The sequence below is a fragment of the Phocoena sinus genome, chromosome X (genome assembly GCF_008692025.1).
Source record: "Phocoena sinus isolate mPhoSin1 chromosome X, mPhoSin1.pri, whole genome shotgun sequence".
Lineage (NCBI taxonomy): Eukaryota > Metazoa > Chordata > Mammalia > Artiodactyla > Phocoenidae > Phocoena > Phocoena sinus.
Genome location: NC_045784.1, coordinates 47,281,131 through 47,294,875, shown reverse-complemented (window position 1 = coordinate 47,294,875; position 13,745 = coordinate 47,281,131). Strand labels below are relative to the sequence as shown.

Here is a 13,745-nt window from a genome sequence, read left to right as displayed (position 1 = left end):
ATATGTGTGATAACATATTCACAGTTCACTTTTCTCCTCAACTCCTTTTATGCAGGCTTCAAATTCTCTCACCATCCCCTTACCCTGCTTTATTTACTTTATAAATAAAGTAAATATACTTTATTTACTATAGCCCTTATGAAACTTTTGGTACCACCTGTCTCCCCCTCTAGAATGTCCACTCCATGAGGGCAGTAGCTATTTTCAGTCAATATTTATTGAATTTATGCACCCACTTACATCCAAATACTGAGTTCCTAACATGTGCCAGGTTCTGTGGCACATGTTGGGGATAATTCATCTTAATCTTGAGACCTGGTGCTGTGATAATTGTCCTCTTTACTAAGGAAGCAAAACAGCATTTAGGAACCTTGGTCCAGGTAATAATTACTGAGACAGTGCAGCCAGAAGCCTGATTTTCATCCATATGCTTTCCTGATGTGAGATATTATCTAGCCCAATGAATTGGGTTGAATAATAAATAAAGCAAGACTGGGAGATGGATAAGGTGAGGACTTGGGGTGAACAAGAGATGCTGTCTGCTGTATGTAGTAGGGGCAGATAGCAAGTAAATGGGCAGTTGCAAGTCTGCAGGGTGAGTGCTGAAATATGGATAGTTAGGGGGGCGAGGCATGGCAGTAGGGAAGAGGAAGGGAAGGAATGTTCTAGGCACAGGGAGCCATGTGTGATGAGTCCCAGAGACCAGAAAGAGCATGGTGCTGAGAGTCGAGCTGGGTTTTAGAGCAGGGCTGGCTTCATGGGTGTGTGACCGCTGTAGTCACACACAGCCTCATATTTGGAAGGGGGCCCCATGCCCATGCTTGAAGTTTAATGCTCTGTGGTTGTAGTCTTGAAATTCTTAATAATTATACCTTTGAATTTGTGTTTTGTATGTGAGGTTCCAGGGACAGTGGAGTTTGTCCTGGGGACCTAGAGCTTTAGCTCACCTGTGGTCCTACCTCTTGCTGCCTCCCTGAATGGATTCTCGACTGGCTGCCTAGGTTGCGGGGCCTGGGTGCAGGTGCTGGACAGTCAGGGTCAGGTGCATGCACCCTGCACACTAAGTCATAGCGCGTGGCCCCTGAGTGCCTGTGAGGGCCTGCGCTTGCCCCTTGAGTATCCCCATGCCCAAGGGAACATGACAGTAATTTAATAGAAAGCCCCACGGCAAGTTGAGAGAGATCATGGAAGAGAGGAAATAGCTTTTCTTTGTCAACTGGGGGCCCCTGATTTTCATTTGCACCAGCCCCACAAATTTTATAGCCTATGCTATGTGTGAAGGGCAAGAGGTGGGGTCTTTTAGGCCATAAGTTTATACTTTACCTTAAGAAAAATAGGAAGCATGTGAGGGGTTTTGAACAAGGGTTGACAGGATCAAATTTACATTTTAAAAAGATCACTTTGGCTGTACTGTGGAGGGCCATTTGGGTGAGGACAGAGTAGAGGCCAGGAGCCCAGTTAGGAGGACAGGATAGTAATCCCAGTTAGAGATAATAGTGGCCTGGATTAGGGCAGGGGCAGTGAGGATGACAGAAGGATACAACTGATGGCCAGTTAGGAGATAGAAGTGATAGGACATGGTGATAACTTGGATGATAATAGCATCACATACAGAACACTTACTCTGTACCAGGCACTGTTCTAAACACTATATAAATTAACTCATTTACTTTTGAGAGCAACATTATAATACACATATAAATTTTTATCCCCACCTTAGAGATGAAGAAACGGAGGCATAGAGTTAAGTAACTTGCCTAAGATCTCACAGGTAGTAAGTGGAAAGTATAGCTAGGCTGTAAACCCAGGCAGTCTGGCCCTAAAGTCTACAGTCCTGAGCTTGAACACCTACTCAGGGTGTAGTGGAGGGAGAAGGTGAGAGGCAAGTCATCAGTGGCTGCCAGGTTTCTGGCTTAAACACCTCGTAAGGTTATGGTGCCTTAGAGAGGGAGCAGGTTTAGGGGCCAAGCAGGGGGAGAAATTGAATTGGACGTGTTAAATTTGAAGTACTATGTAAGTGGGCTATCCAGTAGAAATATCCAGGAGAAATTTCGAGGGAGGGTCTGAAACTCAGCAAAGAGATCTGGCTTGCAGTTATAGTTACATAGAGGGCACATGGAGCCCTGGGAGTTAGTGAAACCAATGAGAGAAAGTGAGGAGAAAAGAGAGCCTAGAAAAGAGGACCTAAGGAATGTCAACATTTAAGGAGTGGGCAGGAGAAAAAGAATGCACTGGGAAACAGAGCAGCCAGACACATAATTAAGATCACATCACATCCCTGCTCATAATCCTCATAATCCTCTGGTGGATTCCACCCAGTTCTTCACTCAGGTAAAGCCAAAGTCCTTTATGATGTCCTACAGCTGTGGTCCCCAACCTTTTTGGCACCAGGGACCGGTTTCATAGAAGACAATTTTTCCACGGACCGGGGTTGGAGGGGGATGATTCAGGCAGTAATGTGCACGGGAGCGATGGGGAACGGCAGATGAAGCTTCCGCTTGCTTGCCACTCACCTCCTGCTGTGCGGCCCAGTTCCTAACAGGGCACAGACCGGTACTGGTCCAAGGCCCGGGGGTTGGGGACCCCTGGCCTACAGGACTCTACTGCATGAGCCTTTCTGACCTATTATTGTCCCCTTTGCTCTCTCTATTCCAGAACACTGTCCTCCTCTCTGTTGACTTAATAATCTAGGCACACTCCTGCCACAGGGCTTTTGTACTTGCTGTTCTAATTGGGATGCTCCTCCCTCATATACATATGGCTTGCTCCTTTACTCCCTTCAGGTCTTTATACAAAAATTGTTTTGTCAGTGAGTCCTTCCCTGGCTTCCTTACCTAAAATTTCAGCACCACTGTCATTCCCCTCACCACCCAGTGTGTGTATGTATACTTACATATACATGCATACATATTCCCCTTCCTACTTTATTTTTCTACTTAACTCCTCTATCTAACGTACAATATATTTCACTGGTTACCCTGATTTATCTTGCTTGTCTGCTTCACCCACTAGATTGTCAGCTCCATGAGGGCAGGGATTTTTGTATGCTTTGTTCTGTGTCTTTGTCTCTCCAGCACCTAGACCAGGGCCTGGCAGATGCTCATTAAATGTTAGCTGGAGGGATGGACCCCGGGCAAATGGGGTATTATGGAAGTCAAGTAGAGAGAGCACAGGGTCAGCACTGTGGTAATGCTGCTAGGAGGTCAAATGAGATAAAGGAAGGAAGTACTTATTGCATGTTTCAGTAAGGAGGTCAAGATATCAGTGAAGTCTGTTTTAGAGAAGGTGGGGACTAAAATCAGACTGCAGCAGTGGGTGAGAAACTGTACATAGCAACTCAAAAAAATTCTTTTTATAGGTTTGGCCCTGGTAGAACATCTCTGGATAGTACAGTGTGGCTAGGAGTAGGAGAGAGACTTTTCACTGTATACACTTTTGTACCTTTGGAGTTTCATAAAATGTATAATCAATACCTATTTAAATAAAAGTCATTGTGAAGCTGCATAGGATTAAACAAAGAAGATATTTAGCTCTGAAGTGGCAGAGAGGGGCAGAAAGGAGGCAGGGAAGGTCTTGCAGAGATCAGTGAGCTAGTTTAAATGCTATTGTGAAGGGGAAGGTAGAGAGGGAGAGGTTGAAGATACTGCAGAAAGAAGAGGGAATTTATTGAGAAGGTTAAAAAAAAAAAAAAAAAAAGATGTGACCCAGGTGGAAAAGCTGACTTTACAAAGAAGGAAAGATAGTTCTTTCGTTGTAACAGGAGGAAAAGAAGGATGCAGAAGGAGGTAGATTTGGTGTGAGAAGGTGAGGTAGTTCCCATCTGATTACTTCATTTTGTCTAAGAAGTAGGAGGCAGGGTCATTTGTTGAGAGAGAAGAGGAAGGCAGTGGGGGATCAGAGATTTGAAATAGCCATTGTGGATGATGGTGGAGAGAACTGAGCAGGGAAATACAGGAGAATTGTCAGGCAGCATGACCCAGATTTTTTAAAATAGACTTTATTTTTTACAGTAGTTTTAGGTTCCCAGCCAAGTTGAGTGGAAGGTACAGAGGTTTCCCATATGCCTCCTGCCCCCACATGCATAGCCTCCCCCATTATCAACATCCCCCACCACCAGAGTGGTACATTTGTTAAAGTAGATGAACCTACATTGACACATGATTATCACCCCAAATCCATAGTTTACATCAGGATTTACTCTTGGTGTTATACATTCTATGGGTTTGGGCAAATGTATAATAACTTGTACCCACCATTATATCATTTTAGTAGCAGAATAGTTTCACTGCTCTAAAAATTCTCTGTGCTCTGCCTGTTCATCTCTCTTCCCCCCCCAATCCCTGATGACCACTGATCTTTTTACTGTCCCCATAGTTTTGCCTTTTCCAGAATGTCATATAGTTGGAATCATATAATATGTAGCCTGATTGGCTTCTTTCAAAGTTTCTTTCATGTCTTTTCATGGCTTGATAGCTCTTTTTTTTTTAGTGCTGAATAATATTCCATTGTCTGGATGTACCACAGTTTATCCATTCACCTACTGAAGGACATCTTGGTTGCATCCAAATTTTGGCAATTATGAATAAAGTTGCTATAAACATCTGTGTGCACGTTGTTATGTGGACATAGTTTTCAGTTACTTTGAGTAAATGCCAGAGAGCACAATTGCTGGGTTGTATGGTAAGAGTATGTTTAGTTTTGTAAAAAACTGCCAAACTGTATTCCAAAGGGGCTGTTTTTTGCATTCCCACCTGCAAAGAATGAGAGTTCCTGTCGCTCCACCTCCTGGCCAGCATTTGGTGTTGTCAGTGTTCTGGATTTTTGGTTATTCTCATAGGTGTATAGTGATATCTCATTGTTTTAATTTGCATTGTCCTATTGATACAGGATGTGGAGCACCTTTTCATATGCTTATTTACCATCTGTATATCTTCTTTGGTAAGGTGTCTGCTCAGATCTTTTACCCATTTTTTAATCAGGTTGTTCATTTTCTTATTGTTGAGTTTTAAGAGTTCTTTGTATATTTTGGATAACAGGCCTTTATCAGATATGTCCTTTGCAAATATTTACTTCCAGTCTTTGGCTTGTCTTTTCATTCTCTTGACAATGCCTTTCACAGACAGGTTTTTAATTTTAATGAAGTCCAGTTTATCAGTTCTCATTTTTCATGGATTATGCCTTTGGTGTTGCATCTAAAAAGTCATTGCCAAACCCAAGGTTATCTAGATTTTCTCCTATGTTGTCTTCTAGGAGTTTTATAGTTTTGCATTTTATTTAGGTCTGTGATCCATTTTGAGTTCTTTTTTATGAAGGATATAAGGTCTGTGTCTAATTCCATTTGTTTGCATGTCCAGTTGTTCCAGCACCATTTGTTGAAAAGACTGTCTTTGCTCCATTGTATTACCTTTGCTCCTTTGTCAAAGATCAATTGACTATATTTCTGTTGATCTATTTCTGGGCTCTCTTTTCTGTTCTATTGATCTGTTTATTCTTTCATCAATACCACACTGTCTTGATTACTGTAGCTTTATAGTAAGTCTTCAAGTCGGGTAGCATCAGTCCTCCAACTTTGTTCTTCTCCTTCAATATTGTGTTGGTTTTTCTGTGACTCACATATTTTGGACAGTGTGAATTTATTGTGGCACCAATCCAATGGATGATTTTTCTCTAGCCATGTCCAATGGTCCAATGTTATATAGTTGGATTGAGCCAGGGTTGGGATTTGCACTTGGGAGTGATGTAAAGGCAGTGGGGCAAGTGAGTTGAAGGTATCTGTAAGAGAATGGTTGAAGTGAGGAATGATGAAATCTATGAACTAGATAGGGAAGAACGGTGAAGGCAACAGTAGTTGAACAGGTGAAAAGTAGGATCAAGGGATTTTTGAGGGCAAAGAACAGGTGTAATGAATGAGAGCTGGATGGATGTATTTCATATTCCAGAGGTGAAGCAGTTGCAAGTGTTGACAAGGTCTGGGGGATGGCCATGAGAGTTGGTAGCTGAAATGGGAGTTGGAGGCAGCAGTCTCTGAAGATGAGAAGGTCAATGAGCTAAGAGGCTGGGATATTAGGCCTTTATATCCATAATTATGTCACGTGGGAGGCTGGCAAGACTTGGGATGAAGAAGAATCTGTGAGCAGGTTCTTCAGTGAGTGAAGAGGGTATGTTGGGGAGATGAGTAGCTGATAGTGAAGAGGTATGTTGGGGAGATGAGTAGCTGATAGTGAAGAGGAGTGGGAAGAGCTATTGTTGGATGATATGAAACTCAGAGGAATAGGAGATCTTACACAAGGATAGAGGAGAGATGATCTCAGAGTCTCACTGGAAAGTGAGGGAGATGTTCACCCCCAGCCCAGCCCTGAGTTAGAAGGGTCTGGGAGAATGTACAACTTCTACCTGACCGGGTTCTAACACAGTGCTTCTTAGACTATCTGAGGTGAAGGACCCAGGGTATTTTGTTTTTTTTTTTAAATTTCCAATTCATAATAGACCAATCCTTTTATAAAATAACATGTCCTCAATTTATTGATGTGCAACAGGTTTACAGGGTTAGCACTCGGGAAGGTGGTGGGGTCCTGATCCTAGGAAGTCAGTCTTAGCCGAAATGGTTGGAGCTCTGCCTTATTATTATGCTCCCTGTTCTCTGTGGCTGACCAAAGATTTTAGGAGATCTTAGCCAGAAGTTTTTTGGAGGGCTGCCGATGACTTCTTTGATGAGGAAGGCTTTAAATTTTGTGAGATTACCAGCTCACATACATGCAAACTCAGATTTTCAAAACTAAATAAATCTTTCTCAGACATTACAGTATGAAATAAGTAACACATGTTCATTGTAGAAAATTAGAAAATACATATAAGAGAGAAATGGTTACCATAATCCTTCACTCAGAGGGAACCACTGTTGACTATAAAATACTATTTTCATTCATTTTCATTTAATAAAGTAAATAGCTCAATAAAGTTTAAATGTTTGATTTTATGTTGAAATAATATTTTAGATATATTGGTTAATAAAATATTAAATTATTATTAACCTTAATTTCACCTGTTTCTTTTTACCTTTTTAATGTGGCTATTAGAACATTTAAAATTACATATTTAACTCACATTATATTTCTCCTGGACAGCACTGCTCTAGAGTCTCTTCCAGCTTTGACCATTCTGAGTCTTTTTTTTTTTTTAAACATCTTTATTGGGGTATAATTGCTTTACAATGGTGTGTTAGTTTCTGCTTTATAACAAAGTGAATCAGCTATACATATACATATGTTCCCATATGTCTTCCCTCTTGCGTCTCCCTCCCTCCCACTCTCCCCATCCCACCCCTCCAGGCTGTCACAAAGCCCCGAGCTAATATCCCTGTGCCTTGCGGCTGCTTCCCCCTAGCTATCGACCTTACTACGTTTGTTAGTGTGTATATGTCCATGACTCTCTCTTGCCCTGTCAAAACTCACCCTTCCCCCTCCCCATATCCTCAAGTCCGTTCTCCAGTAGGTCTGCGTCTTTATTCCTGTCTTACCCCTAGGTTCTTCATGACACTTTTTTTCCTTAAATTCCATATATATGTGTTAGCATACGGTATTTGTCATTTTCTTTCTGACTTACTTCACTCTGTATGACAGACTCTAGGTCTATCCATCTCATTACAAATAGCTCAATTTCATTTCTTTTTAAGGCTGAGTAATATTCCATTGTGTATATGTGCCACATCTTCTTTATCCATTCATCCGATGATGGGCTCTTAGGTTGTTTCCATCTCCGGGCTATTGTAAGTAGAGCTGCAATGAACATTTTGGTACATGACTCTTTTTGAATTTTGGTTTTCTCAGGGTATATGCCCAGTAGTGGGATTGCTGGGTCATATGGTAATTCTCGTTGTAGTTTTTTAAGGAACCTCCATACTGTTCTCCATAGTGGCTGTACCAATTCACATTCCCACCAGCAGTGCAAGAGTGTCCCCTTTTCTCCACACCCTCTCCAGCATTTATTGTTTCTAAATTTTTTGATGATGGCCATTCTGACTGGTGTGAGATGATATCTCATTGTAGTTTTGATTTGCATTTCTCTAATGATTAATGATGTTGAGCATTCTTTCATGTGTTTGTTGGCATTCTGTATATCTTCTTTGGAGAAATGTCTGTTTAGGTCTTCTGCCCATTTTTGGATGGGGTTGTTTGTTTTTTTGTTATTGAGCTGCACGAGCTGCTTGTAAATTTTGGAGATTAATCCTTTATCAGTTGCTTCATTTGCAAATGTTTTCTCCCATTCTGAGGGTTGTCTTTTGGTCTTGATTATGGTTTCCTTTGCTGTGCAAAAGCTTTGAAGTTTCATTAGGTCCCATTTGTTTATTTTTGTTTTTATTTCCATTACTCTCGGAGGTGGGTCAGAAAGGATCTTGCTGTGATTTATGTCATAGAGTGTTCTGCCTATGTTTTCCTCTAAGAGTTTGATAGTCTCTGGCCTTACATTTAGGTCTTTAATCCATTTTGAGCTTATTTTTGTGTATGGTGTTAGGGAGTGATCTAATCTCATACTTTTACATGTACCTGTCCAGTTTTCCCAGCACCATTTATTGAAGAGGCTGTCCTTTCTCCACTGTACATTCCTGCCTCCTTTATCAAAGATAAGGTGTCCATATGTGCGTGGGTTTATCTCTGGGCTTTCTATCCTGTTCCACTGATCTATCTTTCTGTTTTTGTGCCAGTACCATACTGTCTTGATTACTGTAGCTTTGTAGTATAGTCTGAAGTCAGGGAGCCTGATTCCTCCAGCTCCTTTTTTCGTTCTCAAGATTGCTTTGTCTATTCGGGGTCTTTTGTGTTTCCATACAAATTGCGAAATTTTTTGTTCTAGTTCTGTGAAAAATGCCAGTGGTAGTTTGATAGGGATTGCATTGAATCTGTAGATTGCTTTGAGTAGTAGAGTCATTTTCACAACGTTGATTCTTCCCATCCAAGAACATGGTATATCTCTCCATCTACTTGTATCATCTTTAATTTCTTTCATCAGTGTCTTATAATTTTCTGCATAGAGGTCTTTCGTCTCCTTAGGTAGGTTTATTCCTAGATATTTTATTCTTTTTGTTGCAATGGTAAATGGGAGTGTTTTCTTGATTTCACTTTCAGATTTTTCATCATTAGTATATAGGAATGCCAGAGATTTCTGTGCATTAATTTTGTATCCTGCTACTTTACCAAATTCATTGACTAGCTCTAGTAGTTTTCTGGTAGCATCTTTAGGATTCTCTATGTATAGTATCATGTCATCTGCAAACAGTGACAGCTTTACTTCTTCTTTTCCGATTTGGATTCCTTTTATTTCCTTTTCTTCTCTGATTGCTGTGGCTAAAACTTCCAAAACTATGTTGAATAAGAGTGGTGAGAGTGGGCAACCTTGTCTTGTTCCTGATCTTAGTGGAAATGCTCTCAGTTTTTCCCCATTGAGGATGATGTTTGCTGTGGGCTTCTCATATATGGCCCTTATTATGTTGAGGAAAGTTCCCTCTATGCCTACTTTCTGGAGGGTTTTTATCATAAATGGGTGTTGAATTTTGTCGAAAGCTTTCTCTGCATCTATTGAGATGATCATATGGCTTTTCTCCTTCAATTTGTTAATATGGTTTATCACATTGATAGATTTGCATATATTGAAGAATCCTTGCATTCCTGGAATAAACCCCACTTGATCATGGTGTATGATCCTTTTAATGTGCTGTTGGATTCTGTTTGCTAGTATTTTGTTGAGGATTTTTGCATCTATGTTCATCAGTGATATTGGCCTGTAGTTTTCTTTCTTTGTGACATCCTTGTCTGGTTTTGGTATCAAGGTGATGGTGGCCTCGTAGAAGGAATTTGGGAGTGTTCCTCCCTCTGCTATATTTTGGAAGAGTTCGAGAAGGATAGGTGTTAGCTCTTCTCTAAACGTTTGATAGAATTCACCTGTGAAGCCATCTGGTCCTGGGCTTTTGTTTGTTGGAAGATTTTTAATCACAGTTTCAATTTCAGTGCTTGTGATTGGTCTGTTCATATTTTCTATTTCTTCCTGATTCAGTCTTGGCAGGTTGTGCATTTCTAAGAATTTGTCCATTTCTTCCAGATTGTCCATTTTATTGGCATAGAGTTGCTTGTAGTAATCTCTCATGATTTTTTTTATTTCTGCAGTGTCAGTTGTTACTTCTCCTTTTTCATTTCTAATTCTATTGATTTGAGTCTTCTCCTTTTTTTTCTTGATGAGTCTGGCTAGTGGTTTATCTATTTTGTTTATCTTCTCAAAGAACCAGCTTTTAGTTTTATTGATCTTTGCTATTGTTTCCTTCATTTCTTTTTCATTTATTTCTGATCTGATTTTTATGATTTCTTTCCTTCTGCTAGCTTTGGGGTTTTTTTGTTCTTCTTTCTCTAATTGCTTGAGGTGCAAGGTTAGGTTGTTTATTCGAGATGTTTCCTGCTTCTTAAGGTGGGCTTGTATTGCTATAAACTTCCCTCTTAGAAATGCTTTTGCTGCATCCCATAGGTTTTGGGTCGTTGTGTCTCCATTGTCATTTGTTTCTAGGTATTTTTTGATTTCCTCTTTGATTTCTTCAGTGATCACTTCATTATTAAGTAGTGTATTGTTTAGCCTCCATGTGTTTGTATTTTTTACAGATCTTTTCCTGTAATTGATATCTAGTCTCATGGCGTTGTGGTCAGAAAAGATACTTGATACAATTTCAGTTTTCTTAAATTTACCAAGGCTTGATTTGTGACCCAAGATATGATCTATCCTGGAGAATGTTCCATGAGCACTTGAGAAAAATGTGTATTCTTTTGTTTTTGGATGGAGTGTCCTATAAATATCAATTAAGTCCATCTTGTTTAATGTATCATTTAAAGATTGTGTTTCCTTATTTTCATTTTGGATGATCTGTCCATAGGTGAAAGTGGGGTGTTGAAGTCCCCTACTATGAATGTGTTACTGTCGATTTCCCCTTTTATGGCTGTTAGTATTTGCCTTATGTGTTGAGGTGCTCCTATGTTGGGTGCATAAATATTTACAATTGTTATATCTTCTTCTTGGATCGATCCCTTGATCATTATGTAGTGTCCTTCTTTGTCCCTTTTAATAGTCCTTATTTTAAAGTCTATTTTGTCTGATATGAGAATTGCTACTCCAGCTTTCTTTTGGTTTCCATTTGCATGGAATATCTTTTTCCATCCCCTTACTTTCAGTCTGTATGTGTCTCTAGGTCTGAAGTGGGTCTCTTGTAGACAGCATATATAAGGGTCTTGTTTTTGTATCCATTCAGCCAATCTGTGTCTTTTGGTGGGAGCATTTAGTCCATTTACATTTAAGGTAATTATCGATATGTATGTTCCTATTCCCATTTTCTATATTGTTTTGGGTTCGTTATTATAGGTCGTTTCCTTCTCTTGCATTTCTTGTCTAGAGAAGTTCCTTTAGCATTTGTTGTAAAGCTGGTTTGGTGGTGCTGAACTCTCTCAGCTTTTGCTTGTCTGTAAAGGTTTTAATTTCTCCATCAAATCTGAATGAGATTCTTGCTGGGTAGAGTAGTCTTGGTTGCAGGTTTTTCTCCTTCATCACTTTCAGTATGTCCTGCCACTCCCTTCTGGCTTGTAGGGTTTCTGGTGAGAGATCAGCTGTTAACCTTATGGGGAGTCCCTTGTGTGTTATTTGTTGTTTTTCCCTTGCTGCTTTTAATATGCTTTCTTTTTGTTTAATTTTTGATACTTTGATTAATATGTGTCTTGGCGTATTTCTCCTTGTATTTATCCTGTATGGGACTCTCTGTGCTTCCTGGACTTGATTAACTATTTCCTTTCCCATATTAGGGAAGTTTTCAACTATAATCTCTTCAAATATTTTCTTAGTCCCTTTCTTTTTTTCTTCTTCTTCTGGAACCCCTATAATTCGAATGTTGGTGCGTTTAATGTTGTCCCAGAGGTCTCTGAGACTGTCCTGAGTTCTTTTCATTCTTTTTTCTTTATTCTGCTCTGCAGTAGTTATTTCCACTACTTTATCTTCCAGGTCACTTATCCGTTCTTCTGCCTCAGTTATTCTGCTATTGATCCCATGTAGAGTACTTTTAATTTCATTTATTGCCTTGTTCATCGTTGCTTGTTTCATCTTTATTTCTTCTAGGTCCTTGTTAACTGCTTCTTGCATTTTGTCCATTCTACTTCCAAGATTTCGGATCATCCTTACTATCATTATTCTGAATTCTTTTTCAGGTAGATTGCCTATTTCTTCTTCATTTGTTAGGTCTGGTGGGTTTTTATTTTGCTCCTTCATCTGCTGTGTGTTTTTCTGTCTTCTCATTTTGCTTATCTTACTGTGTTAGGGGTCTCCTTTTTGCAGGCTGCACGTTCGTAGTTCCCGTTGTTTTTGATGTCTGTCTCCAGTGGCTAAGGTTGTTTCAGTGGGTTGTGTAGGCTTCCTGGTGGAGGGGACTAGTGCCTGTGTTGTGCTGGATGAGGCTGGATCTTGTCTCTCTAGTGGGCAGGTTCACGTCTGGTGGTGTGTTTTGGGGTGTCTGTGGCCTTATTATGATTTTAGGCAGCCTCTCTGCTAATGGGTGGGGTTGTGTTCCTGTTTTGCTAGTTGTTTGGCATAGGTTGTCCAGCACTGTGGCTTGCTGGTCGTTGAGTGAAGCTGGGTGCTGGTGTTAAGATGGAGGTGTCTGGGAGATTTCCACCGTTTAATATTATGTGGAGCTGGGAGGTCTCTTGTGGACCAGTGTCCTGAAGTTGGCTCTCCTACCTCAAAGGCAGAGCCCTGACTCCTGGGCTGGTGCACCAAGAGCCTTTCATCCACATGGCTCAGAATAAAAGGGAGAAAAAGTAGAGAGAATTAGTAGAAGTATGAGGAAAGAAAGAAGGAAAGGAGGAAAGGAAGGAAGGAAGAAAGAAGCAAAGAAGGAAAGAAAGGAGGGAGGGAGGGAGGAAGGAAGGAGGGAAAGAAGGAGAAAATGTAGAGAGAATTAGTAGAAGTATGAGGAAAGAAAGAAGGAAAGGAGGAAAGGAAGGAAGGAAGAAAGAAACAAAGAAGGAAAGAAAGGAGGGAGGGAGGGAGGGAGGAAGGAAGGAAGGAGGGAAAGAAGGAGAAAATGTAGAGAGAATTAGTAGAAGTATGAGGAAAGAAAGAAGGAAAGGAGGAAAGGAAGGAAGGAAGAAAGAAGCAAAGAAGGAAAGAAAGGAGGGAGGGAGGAAGGAAGGAAGGAAGGAGGGAAAGAAGGAAAAAAGACAGAAAGAAAGAAGATACAGTAAAAATAAAATAAAGTATAATATAGTTATTGAACTAAAAAATATTTAGAAAAAAAAAAGGGACGGGATAGAACCCTAGGACAAATGTTGGAAACAAAGCTATACAGAGAAAATCTTACACAGAAGCATACACATACACGTTCACAAAAAGAGGCAAAGGGGGAAAAGTCATAAATCCTGCTCCCAGAGACCACCTCCTCAACCTGGGGTGATTCTCTGTCTAAAGGAGGAAAGGAAGGAAGGAAAGAAAGAACGAAGGTAAAGTACAATAAAGTTATTACAATTAAAATTAATTATTAAGAAAAGAAATTTTTTTAAAAAAACCATGGACGGATAGAGCCCTAGGACAAATGGTGGAAGCAAGAGTATACAGACAAGATCTCACACAGAAGCATACACGCACACATTCACAAAAGGAGGAAAAGGGAAAAAAATCACAGATCTCGCTCCTAAATTCCACCTCTTCAATTTGGGATCACTCCCTGTCTA

General features: G+C 40.2%; 1 protein-coding gene across 4 annotated transcripts in view; it reads left to right on the top strand.

Moving 5' to 3' along the window:
* PHF8 (PHD finger protein 8) overlaps positions 1–13,745 on the top strand; it is a 106,975-nt gene that overhangs the window by 16,710 nt on the left and 76,520 nt on the right. The window contains exons 1-2 of one of the 4 annotated variants that reach the window (XM_032619836.1): positions 756–761; positions 1,953–1,955. The exons of the other annotated variants lie outside the window; for them this stretch is intronic. The gene's annotated coding sequence lies outside the window, so the exon portion shown is untranslated. Of the gene's footprint in view, positions 1–755; positions 762–1,952; positions 1,956–13,745 lie in introns of those variants that run through there. 4 annotated transcript variants of the gene reach the window in all.